This window comes from Ixodes scapularis, unplaced genomic scaffold, assembly GCF_016920785.2.
Source record: "Ixodes scapularis isolate PalLabHiFi unplaced genomic scaffold, ASM1692078v2 PGA_scaffold0__279_contigs__length_252992795, whole genome shotgun sequence".
Classification (NCBI taxonomy): domain Eukaryota; kingdom Metazoa; phylum Arthropoda; class Arachnida; order Ixodida; family Ixodidae; genus Ixodes; species Ixodes scapularis.
In genome coordinates, this window is record NW_024609835.1 from 39,112,825 (window position 1) to 39,124,214 (window position 11,390).

The window sequence follows — 11,390 nt, forward strand, 5'->3', positions numbered from 1 at the left end:
GGATTGGAAGGCAAAGAACAAACCTACAGAAAAAGGTGATGAGCGCAGTGACGTTTCATTTTCCCCTCTCAACGCTGCTCGATTGGCTCGTCGCTTCCTGGATTTGGCCTCACTCCGACATATGGTTTCTTATGGAATGACTTGCACATTCAACATTGTCAGTTGTTCCGCCATTGAGCAGTGGTTCAAACCTTCTAATAATCGGCAAGTGACTTTCGAAAGGGGCCTATAGCAGAAACTTCTGACGGAGCTTGGTGGTATCCGTGGTACTTCTCCGGCGAGATTATCGGTGTTTCTCGCTGTGGCATTGTCTTCGCTTTTGGCCACACGTGGCGCGACACTTGACTTTTTGCTGGAAGGAGCATTCTCGAATTTGTGCTCCTCATAAACAAAGGACCTTCGGGGATTGCGTGGAAAAGAGTGCAAAAAGAGCTTAGCACTGCCTTTTGCAATCATTGATTGTCGGTGTGTTTTCGTTTCCTGTAACATATAATGAGTGCACTGATTGCGTACAAGTCACAATGTCACTAGATTATTAGAGAACGAAGCCCCTACAAAACGAATTAAGATGACTTCGATCAAAATGACTAAGCGGAATAGGTCAATCAAATGAGCTGCTTTAATGGGTACAAGATCAGTCGGAACAATGTCACGAAGCATCTTCATTCGCAACCTCCAGCGACGGTGGTACCGCGGTGTCAGAATGGCCCTCCCTAGCTTCTGGATGATTGGCATCCGAATGAAGTTTCCTGTTTACCCCTTCTTGACGTAGAAGAATGTCGCCCGATCGTATCATATAAAATTATAACTACTCACGCGTCGCAGACCCAACCTCGTACTACTGTTTTACGACAATCTTCCAAACGCTTTAGGATGTGCCTAAAGCGTTTTTTAGACCTGATATTACTTCTAAGTGGTGACGCCGAACGTAACCCTGGTCCCATGACCGTAGCACAGGCTGAGACTCTAGCTAGGATTGAAACGTTTGTTACTCAATTACGTAAAGGTCAAGCAGGTGTCGTGGTACAACTAAAAGAAATTACTGACGAGCAAAAACGCACAAGTGACTCATTATCTGCTTTAACAACGCGTGTGACGACTATTGAAACTGATCTTGCAATCTGTAAATCCAAAGCAAACGCGGCGACTGAAATCGAAACGAAGGTCGAATGCTTTCTTTCCGAGATAGCGCTTTTGAAACCGCGCTCCGATGATGCCGAGAGTCGTTCCAGACGATCGAACTTGCTTTTTTTTGGGCTTCAGGACACTGCTAGGGAATCGTGGGCGGAATCCGAAAAACTAGTTCTCGACGTATGCAGTGATAAACTAGGCATACATATTACCCCTGATACGATTGAAAGTGCCCATCGAATCAGCAGGTTTCATCCCAATAAAGACCGACCTATTATCGTAAAATTTTCTTTTTTTTAAACACAAGAAAACTGTGCTGAGATCATGCTCCAAGCTAAAAGACACCAACGTGTCGGTTAGCGAAGACTACCCAAAGAATGTTCAATTCGCCAGGAAAATGCTTCTACAGTTCGCCCGAGCCCACGGAGGCCTCTACAAACTTCGCGTTGACAGATTACAGTTGGGGAATAAACTATTTATTTTCAATTACGAGACTATCCAAATCTGTGAGGGCAGCCCAGACGAATTGAACACTGCGTAAACAATTCTGCCAATTTGAAGTTAAAAAATGTCGCGATAAAGAAAGCGTTTCCGTTCCCAATCTTTTTCAAAAAATATTTCAGTTTTGTTTACATATATAGGAAGTACTGTCCGCAACCGCGATGACTTGTCCTCCGTCATTGACGCGGCGTCGGGTGACGTTGTTATTGTTACAGAAACTTGGCTTTCGAGTGTTATTCGCGATAATGAAATTTTTTATTGTGTTCAGAGTTATAGGTTTTATCGTTGTGACCGAACTGATAGGCGGAGGGTTGGGGTCCTAATCGCAGTGAATGTAAATCTTCAATGTTACCAAGTAAGCGTTAACACCCAGCTTGAACTGGTGTGCGTGCGTTTAATCTCTGCCCATAGAAATGTTATTTTGTGTGCCTGCTATCGTCCGCCTAATGCCTCCACAAATTTTTGTTCTGCCTTGCATGATGCGTTATGCACAACTACATCTAGGTTTCCTTTCGCACCTTTATTTTTACTTTGGCGATTTCAATTTGCCCCTAATCGACTGGTCAGGAGCATTCCCAACTACCCCTTGTAATTCTGCAATTTACTCTGAATTCCTCGATCTTTGCTTGGATTTTTCGTTAACACAACCTGTTGCTGAACCTACTAGAGTCACTGTGTCTTCGTCCACTGTACTAGATCTCATTTTATCCTCTGACTCTAACCTTGCCTCTTCCATATACTACTTACCGGGTATCAGCGATCACTCCATTACACATTTCTCGTTACTTACACCAGTGTCTGATGCTAGTAAGTCAACAAAACATTTCTTTGACTATAGTCAAGCGAATTTTGGGGCTATAAATAACGAATTTGCTAGCTTCCTTGATGAATTCCTTCCTAATTTTTCTGAACGCTCAGTTGAAAGCAATTGGTTCATATTTAAAAATAAATTAGTATACCTAATTAACTTATTCATTCCATATAGGTCAATTAAAACAAATTCTTTGTCTTCATGGTTTAATGTAACACTTAAGCACCTTAACAACAAAAAGAAACGTTTGTTTCGTTCTTCAAAGCTTTCTTGTAGTGACGCACGTTGGGAAATCTATCATGCAGCTGAGGATGGCTATAAACTAGCCATCAAGGACGCTAAACTAACATTTTTTAATGTGACCTTACCCTCCATGTTGCTGACCAGTCCTAAACAGTTTTGGCGTATTATGAATAGAAACAAAACGAACGATATTCGTTCGAACGTATTATGAATAGAACAAAACGAACGATATCCGGTGTTGCTATTCCAAATGACCAGTGTGCCTCCATCTTAAATAACATTTTTGTAAAAGCGTTTTGTGTAGATGATGAGTGCTCCCACCCTGTGTACCCTAATTATAAGTTTTTGCCCATGGATCCTCTTGTGATTGACTATGACGGAATTTTAAATTTGATTAATAATTTAAAAACATCTTCGTCTTTTGGAGTAGACAATGTCATCTCCACATTCCTTAAGAATACTAAAAATTATATCGCAATTTACCTTTTCAAGATTTTTGAGCAATCTCTTGCATCTGGTGTATTGCATAAGGAGTGGAAAATAGGGAAGGAAATTCCACTCCATAAACAGGGCGATAAACAGAGTCCTTTTAGCTATCGCCCCATTTCCTTAATCAGCACACTTTGTAAAAATTTAGAGCACATAATATCCACTCATTTGGTTAACTACCTGACCTGGACTCTAATTCCTTCGTTTCTCCATCCCAAGATGGCTTTCGTAAATCCCTTTCATGTGAGACTCAACTACTGACCTTCACTAATGATGTACTTTCCATACTTGACCGTGGATTCCAGACTGACTGTTTTTTTTTTTTAGATTTCTGCAAAGCTTTCGACAAAGTTCCTCATAAACGTTTACTCTTTAAACTCAGTCAACTCAATCTCGATCCTAACGTGCTGTCTTGGATTACATGTTTTTTAACTAATCGTTCTCAGTTCGTTTATGCTAGCAATGTAAATTCTTCTATGAAACCGGTTACTTCTGATGTACCGCAAGGGTCTGTTTTGGGGCCCATGTTGTTTTTAATTTACGTAAATGACTTAACACTGTGTGTATCATCATCTATTAGCCTCTTTACTGATGATTGTGTAATTTATCGAGAAGTCACTAATACTACTGACATCGAACTTCTTCAAAATGACTTACAAGCTGTGGCTGATAGGTGTGATTTGTGGCAAATGTCTCTTAATACTAACAAATGTAAAGCGATGAATATCTCCCGTCGAATTACTATATCTTCTACTTACTCAATCTTTGAAATTCCTCTTGAAACTGTTCCACGCTACAAGTACCTTCGGGTGCACATCACTTCTAGCATGTCATGGAAAACTCACACTGACCACATTATCGCCAACGCTAACTCCATGCTTGGTTACCTAAAGAGAAACTTTAGTTTAGCGCCCAGTGTCCCTAAAGCTACTAATGTATAAAACCCTTGTCCGTTCCAAACTGGACTATGCTTCAGCAGTCTGGGATCCTGGTCTCTCAACTCTCGTGACTGATCTTGAAGCCCTATAGAATCGCGGCGCCCGTTTTATATTTACTAACTATCATCCCACATCTAGTTTCTCAACTAAGAAAACTAATTTATCACTTCCTGCTCTTTTATTACAGCGAAAAATATCTCGTTTGTGTCTTTTTTATAAAATTTATCATTCCAATACTTCGCTAAAAAACAAACTAACGTTAAATCCTGTTTTCATCTCGCCGCGCATGGATTATCAATTTAAAGTCGGAATTCCTCATTGCATTACCTCAGGCAATTATAACCCTTTTGTTCCATGGACATCTTCAGAGTGGAATCGCCTTCCCGAGCAATTAGTAAACATATCGTCCTTTGACTTGTTTAAAAGTGCGTTGACCACTTACCTATGTCAATATTTTTCTTTGTTTGTTTGCCTTGTTCTATGCATTTCTTAAATTGTTTACACAGTTTTTTTACATTTTTAGTGCTTTGCTTTTAGTGTTTGTATATTGTTTGTTTTCCAAATTTGTCTTGTACCACTCCCCTTTGTACCCTCAATGCCCCAGGGCGTTGAGGGTACTTAAATAAATAAATAAATAAATAAATGACAGCCACTTTAATAGGAACTAGCGCGCCCCCTATGAGCTGTGAAATGTTGCAGCTGCCCACTCAAGAAGACAGCGAAGCGGCAGCACATTTGGCGATGAATCATGGATATTAAATTCGTCAGGACAAATAAAACGACAAACTGGTTCTTCGCTTTAAATACTGCCCCCATGCGCCGCTATGACGTACAAACAGGGAGCCTCACAGCGGCGGATCTCAACATCATCCAAAAGGCAGAGAATGAGGTGCAGTTAATGTAAACAAATATATGAACAACGCAGCAGAGACCGAACGATACCCATATTCCGAACAAAAGGTAAGGGCACAAACGAGCTGGTGGTGGTTAAACATTTCGGGTTTTTTTTTTTAATGTTTAACCGATATGTCCGTTTTTTGTGGCGACCGCAGTATTGAATTTGAGGTAGCTAAGTTGGGAAAAAACAGCAAATCACTTTATTTGCCGATCGGAAGACGCTAGAATTCAAGGGTTTGCGCCAATATCTCTACATTTTTTATTGGCTATACTTCTTTATTGTAGGTATGCTCAAAATATTCACTTGAGGTTTGGTCGCCCAACGCAACTGCGTAATACTGCAACGTCGTAACTACTTTTTTTATTGGCTATACTTTTTTATTGTAGGTATGCTCAAAATATTCACTTGAGGTTTGGTCGCCCAACGCAACTGCGTAATACTGCAACGTCTTAACTCTCACGCGAAAACGGTCTATAGGTATCGTTCGATCATTGCTCCGGTGTTCGTATTTTTTTTATCATGACATGTTTGTTTCCTCTAGATAAATATTCACCAAGTTACCACGTCAATTATTTTCAAATAAGTATTTAATCTTTGAGGTGTTTATTATTTGCCACATGGTTGAAGTGCTATGACATGTTTTATGTATTGCAGTCAAGATGTGTGTCAGTGACACCAAATACTAAATTTGGTGTCACTGACACACTAAAAAACTGATAAAGTCAAGCAATTAAAGCCATATCACTAGAAGAGAGAACACCGGTTCGAAGGAAGGACCAAAAACTTGCCGCGTATGAAACCTTCCGTTGGGGTGATCAGTATGCTCAGTACCAGATTTGGACGCAACGTGTCACAAGTAATGAATTACTTGTAACTGATTACATTTGACTGTAATTTTGTAACGCTTGAATTACTTCCTTTAAGGAGTAACGACCCGTGTAATTGAGTTATTTTTTTGCTATAACTGATTACAAAACTATTCATTACAAATTTTCTCAATTTTTTTTTTGAGGGGGGAGGGTTAAGTGTGATGGGAGCCACTTAGCTCTAAGCAATCGTCAATTGTTTTCTTTTTTTTTTTCGAAACCACTAAGCACGGGACCTCGAGGATTAGTAGGCCATTTCGCTATGCTTTGTTTGCTAGGCACATTTTTTTACGGGCGAAGCTCCTTAGGGTCTAGCCTTGTCCGGCGTCCGTGCTCACATCGATTGCCATTCCCATCTGTCTTCTTAAAAAAAAAAAATAAAAAAAAAATATTTGCGCAGTCGACAGGATTCGAGCATGTGCAGGGAGACCCCAATGGATTTCTAGTCCATCGCCTTAACCAGTCGGCCGCGACTCCGGTTTTTTTTATTTTATTTTATTTTTTATTGCATAAACGGCCACGACTGTGGGACGAGTCTCTGAGATGTGGTAGTAACTGAAGAGCTGGGGAAGTCATGAATGAAACGTTGCATGTAGTTGCGAGAGCGCTGCCGTCAAATGCGTATATAATTGCGTTAAACTTTGCATGCATTGGCTGAACGTTTATAGACGAGAGGGCGCTGTGGTCGAATGCTCAAACGCGTCTATAACCACGTTCCATACCACACACTCTCTGACTGACATGGATGAAAACGAACGAAAAGCTCGGCATGCTGCTGCTCAGTGTCTACGCAGACAGCAAGCTGCTCCGGAGACCAGGCCGCGAGAAGCTGCTGCAAAACGTCAAAAACGCCAAGCGGCACCATCAGCACCATCAGCAAAATCAGCACCATCAGCACTACCTATGAAAAAAATCACTATCATCAGCACCACCAGAGCTTCGCCCCAATCAACATTCACCACGTGTAGATGTTTTTTTTTTGTACACCGGAGACTGCGCTTGAGTATGAAAAACGACCTTATTTAGTGTTTATTTTATTTAATTTACAAGAGGGGTTGGTGTGTGTGGCGTCACTCACTCAGCTCGAAGCAAAAATGGTCAAGGCTTTCTTTTTTTTTTTTTCGGAACAACTGAGTGCGAGACCCCAAGGATTATGCTACCGTAATAAAAAAAAAAGTCGAATGAAAAGTAACGTGGGAAGTAATCGATTACTTTAGAGTCATTTTCCGGGTACTTTTTTGAGGCTGTAATTGTAATTGTAATCGGTTACTTTTTACAGTGAAGTAATTGTAATTGTAAGCGGTCACTTTTTTCAGTAACGTCTACAAGTCTGCTGAGTACTTTCAGTAATTTTCCGTATTTGGCGTGGAAGGCCACTGATTGTGTACATGCTTACTTCACGAAGTACAAAATCTCCATAGCCCCCCGAATGTTTCATCGTCGGCAAACGCCATGTCTACACGAGGCTACCCGAACAAAGTTATGTTGTCTCCAGAGCCTTTGTGTTTCTACAGAATATTCAGTATGCACACCAAGAAACATTGTCGGTGAAAGAACGTTCTTAGTGCACTACCAGCTTCATCATCTAGGTTGCAGCTATATTTGGTATGCTTCATAAAACCTTAATTTACGGTTGTGTTGTTTGGATTCCTACATCGCGTATTCCTTTGTGAGACTTTTATATTGTTACATTTAACCACGACGAAAATGAAAAAGTATGGTGTGTACGAACAAGAGTGAAAACGAAGGTAATGCTCAGAAAATAGGTGACAAAAGCTTCTGAAAAAAATTTACTTGGCCCGTCTGTAAAGTTTCGCGTAGTTGCACTGCCTATGTCACAACATCTGTTGTTACGTTTCAGTGTTTCAAGTTGAGCATTTCGACTTAAAAAAAAACGGTAAAGAGAAATTTCTAAAATTTACTTAACTCAGAAAAAAAATATTTTACGACCTTAATTTCCATTACCAGATCAGTGGTGTTTAGGATAAGCTCAACCGATTTCGAGAGAAGTTAGTGACGATCGGAATTTACTAGAGCTCTAAATTAGGTATCAATACGAAAGAAAAAAAAAAACACAAACCCTAATAAGGCGGTGAACTGGGCCAGTTGGTTGACGTTATAAATGACGGGGAAAACAGCTCAGAAAACAGGGACTACGAAGAGGAACATCGACGACAGGAAAGTTGCGAGTACAGCATTGTCCTGTCCTGTATGTTCCTCTTCGTAGTCCGTGTTTTTTTTTTAGCTGTGTTCCCATCATGTAGGACACAAACAGGCGACAGAGACAGACATGAAAGTTTGTAATCGTCTATTTCTGTCTCCTGTTTGTGCTTTGCTTTTTTTCGTATGGAGAATTACTTCAACACGCTCGCCAAACTCATCACCTATAGGAAAAACGAAAAATGTATCATTAAATACATTAGTGAAAAGTGCCTCTGAAGAATTCACGAAGTCACACATTTTCTTAGAGATGCTTGCAAAATATTTGAATAGAGGAATGGTAATCTCCTGGCTTACTGGTATAAGCTTATCCTAATTATGAAGTTCATTAGTCCCAATTTAAGTTCAAAAATAGGATACAATTGAGCAGAGCCATCAAGTAATCAACTAAACGGAATATTTTCTCATGCATAGTCATGATAGTACTTCAACAAGATTAATACAGCGAGATTTTTTTTTCTATTTCTATTACTCTTTTCTTTGGTACGAGTTTGATGGACCTCTTTTTTTTAAGAAATGCGGATGTTTTTAAAATTAAGTATACACAAATACTCAAAGGAGTGTAGCCTTACTTAGTTATATAACGCGCACTCCATGAGTGATCAATCGATAAGAGACTGCATATGAATAATTCGTAAGCAAACTACTGGGTGTATTAAGGAGTGGCCAGGTTCTTTAAATCGACCTCAAAATTCGGTTTCTTAACCTATCGCGCTACGACTTTGTGCAGCGTTGCCCACAGATGGTGCATTTTTTTTTTCGTGAAATTTGAAAAGAGCGAACTTACTTGACGAAAAAGTAAAGAAAGAAAAAGGCTTAGCTCCTATGAAAATGCGGCGAAGCCAAAAATCTTCTAACAATACGGCGCCGTTTCGCACGGGAGACAAGAGATGGCGCAAGCGGTCGCGATGCCAACTGCACCAACGAACGAGCATACGGCGCCGAACGCCGACCGTCTTTAGCAGACAATCTTTTCGACTCAAAAGCGGAGCGCGTTGCGCAGGCGGCGACAGTCGCAAAAACAAAAACAGGCGCGGTAACAACGAGGAATGGGAAAGCAGGCGCCATCGGTAACTAAAAAAAGAAAAAAGAAACAGACAAAATATTCCGGCAAACCATTTTTTCTAGTGGATTATGTGTCCATTTAATATGTTTTATCAGTAAGGATGATAATATAATGACTTAGCAATTGATATCAGAAAAGCTCGCGCCGCTTTTGAGTTGAAAAGGTCGTCTGCTAAAGACGCCTGCTTTCGGCGCCGTATTCTCGTTCGTTGGCGCAGTTGGCATCGTAACTGCTTGCGCCATTTCTTGACTCCCGTGCGAAACGGCGCCGTATTGTTTGAAGACATTTGGCTTCGCCGCATTTCCATAGGAGCTAAGCCTTTTTCTTTTTTTACTTTTTCCTCGGGTAAGTTCATTCTTTGGAAATTTAAAAAAAAAAAATGCACGATCTGTGGGCAAGCTGCATGAAGGCGTAGCGCGATAGGTTAAGAAACCGAATTTCGCGGTCGATTTAAATAGCCTGGCCACTCCTTGATACACCCAGTAGGATGAAACGGAGCTGACCATAACTTACGACAAGGATTGTTTCCTAAATTGCGACGTTTTTCATACTCTATTGGCCACCACGGTTTTTTTTATTTACATAACTAATGTAGCTTTCAAAACATTTTGGTCTACAGGACATAGAGCAAAATTCTTCAAATCAACGAGTATATAAGTACTATAACGATGAAACCCCGAACAGCTTAAAATCACATTATTATTGAACTGCTTTTTCTTGCCTTAAATTGTCTGTCGGGGATAAAGAAAATTCAGCGTTCACAGAAAATGAAAGTATCTCGATCCTATTTCTATAAACAGCCGTGTTTGTTATTCGGTGAGTTTCCGCTGTGCCAATTCAGCCAGTTCTCTCAGTTCGCAATAAATTACAAAAAAAAAAATAATAAGGTCTATTCAGGTCACCGGAAACATCTGTGGGATTTACTGGAAAACCAAAATCCTATACAACTTTTTTTATTGATTTTCATTATTTAGCGCAAAGCTGTACCGCTATCGCTACAAGGAAAAACAAGGGTACAAACATAGCGCAGTTTCAGCGGATGTCTCTTCTTCGGACAAGTGAATTTGGCACGTGACATTTTGCTTCTCATGGACACTTCTCTGAAAAACGCTTGCTGAAATTAATCTATAATACCCCCAGTGACATCTAAACAAATCAATAGCGCTGAGTGAAAACAGTTTAGACCATGTAGTATGAACCGGGTGCAGTCCAAAGTCCAGAAATTATGGTAGACCTTGTAGGTCGTAATTGTACGACATTGTCTAAGGCTTTCTTCATTTTTATAAACTTACTGGGTATGCATTTTTAAATGAGACATTCACCTATCAACCAAAGATTTGAAACAACATTCAGGTTGCGTAAAAACATAAGAACGGTAGTCATTTCACAGTGAATTCTTTAGATTTAATGTGTAAAAACAAAATTGTGCTCGTGACAAAATTCTCAAGTCAAAAATAAATTTTGGATGTCAAGGTTTATTTTTGTTAAAAATGCGACATTCGTAAATAAGATATACCGGTGGTGTTTACCATCTCGGTGGCTATGTACAAAACGTACCCTCTTGAAAAGGTGAATTCACATATTGAGGGTACCTTTACTTAGTTATAACCTCGATTAAAATATCTAAGAGAATCGATTTTTTTTTTCTTTTAAGGATATACAAAAGTTTGGTTTTAATTCGAACTTTTTTTTTTTGATGGTGAGATTTGGAGAAGGGTCGTCTTCACGGTATTCTTCTGAGGCTCGGCGGACAGTGAATGAGAGAATAACGTTCATAGTAAGTTGGCTAATTAAAATAAATGTATTAATTCACGTTTTTATTATCGGGATGAGGGCTCATGTTGTAATTTCAGTATTCATGGTAATTACTTCTGGTATGCCAGATAAATATAAATAATTTCGAAATTGTACTACATCTTCATCTTCATATCTATTAAAATGCATGCCTTTTCGACCATTTTGCAAGTTGCTCTGGAGAAAAGCTGCGCGAACCTTGAACACGCTGACGCTTGCAGTTGTGCCGTTGCACAGTCAATCATGTCGTCACTCTCTCGGCAACGTGTCCCTGGCGGGCAGAGCTTGCGCCTCTTTTGCGTCACTTGTTTAAGCGTCATCGTGGATAGTGTTTGCAGCTTCCTTTTTGCGCGCCATTAAATGGGGCGAAAACAAGCAAATGTTGACCGGTTAAAGATAAAAATCCATTGCATTTTGAAAAACAATTGTACGA